At 38.2% G+C, this 1,510-nt stretch overlaps 1 non-coding gene across 1 annotated transcript; it reads right to left on the minus strand.

Moving 5' to 3' along the window:
- Nucleotides 1-72, minus strand: TRNAH-GUG (transfer RNA histidin (anticodon GUG)). The gene has a single exon. It is a non-coding gene; the product is annotated as a tRNA-His (tRNA).
- Nucleotides 73-1,510: the final 1,438 nt, after the last annotated feature.

A 1,510-nucleotide genomic window follows, 5' to 3' on the forward strand; every position in this document is an offset into this window, starting at 1 on the left:
TGCCGTGACCAGGATTCGAACCTGGGTTATTGCGGCCACAACGCAATGTCCTAACCACTAGACGATCACGGCTACGGAGACGACAATGTCTTGCAAGGTTTCATTTGATAGACAATGCATTAGAGCAGAAGCGTCGACGGTCCCGCTCTAGTTATTCCAACACTTACACGCGCTCTGGTAGAGATTACAAGAACACGTACACACCAGGTATCTCGTTACTCATTACCAGCTGAGTTCATACAAGGTATGCAATGTTTAGAGAAAAGTAAAGCAAACTCTAATCCTTATGAATTTCTGTGTGGCTCAAATGGAAGAGCGCTGGGTGATACGCACGATCCCGGCACTGTCTGATGGTATTTGAAGGTTTTCAGATACCTCAGCCTTCTGTCGGTAGATTTGGTGCATGTTGGAACTATATTTATTTCATTCTCCTCCTGACATAATAATAATAATAATAATAATAATAATAATAATAATAATAATAATAATAATAATAATAATAATAATAATAATAATAATGGCGAGCTGCCTTCGTAGGGTCCTTGTCAAAGAGGATATAATAGGTTAGAGATGAAAGTCAATAATAAATTTCGGTTCCAAGACAGATGGTTCCTTGTACTTTCATTCCGCAATCAGAGATTGCGCCGCAATTCGCATTGTGTGCATTACCTTAGTATTATTATCAACAGATAGCGCAGAGAAGTGACTTTCTCCGTAGTGACGCACACCCTGTTATGCATTCCACAACCCCATCTACCCTCTCTACCTATCTCCCACCAGCTTTTAACCTATTCTCCCCTCCTTCACCACACCCCCTCGCCAACTATGACGATTATAATGCAGTTCGACTATTTCCTATCCTAATACATTTTAATTCATATATTTTTATTTTCACGTACTCTACTTGGTATATCCTAAATAATGATAATGATCTGATACTTCTAGTCGTACGACATACTATGTTATTCAGAGCATTACCTCACACAACAAAGTAGCTTTACGTTGAAATGTATGATTGACACATTACCACAAAGCTGATATTATGGCAAATAATAAATTCCTTCAAAAGCAAAACAGCAGAGCATAGCATACGCAAGATATGGGTTTCACGTTAGTACCCAAGTACCACATGAAAATAAAAATAACAGAATTTAGTGTACTAAGACAGGAAGAAAAAAATATATATATACATTAATATAACCATTCCACTTCCAGCTCCAGAGGTGTACTTAAAGAGGAAGTACAGGATTTTAAGGGGACTGGCGAAAAGATATATTTCTAATAAACAAGCACAAGGAACAAATATTTACAGCACAGGCATATGGGCACTTTGTACTCAAACACCACAAATACCGATACTGTAGCATCCTGCGAACTATCGCTTAAAAGCGAGATTAATTCGAACAAGGTTAATCGACTGGGTAAAGTCGGATTCATGCAATCAAGAAATATTATCTCCATAATACTTGACGTACTTTTGCATCCATCTCTTGGCACAGGCCAGAGTAAA

This window comes from Anabrus simplex, chromosome 1, assembly GCF_040414725.1.
Source record: "Anabrus simplex isolate iqAnaSimp1 chromosome 1, ASM4041472v1, whole genome shotgun sequence".
NCBI lineage: Eukaryota > Metazoa > Arthropoda > Insecta > Orthoptera > Tettigoniidae > Anabrus > Anabrus simplex.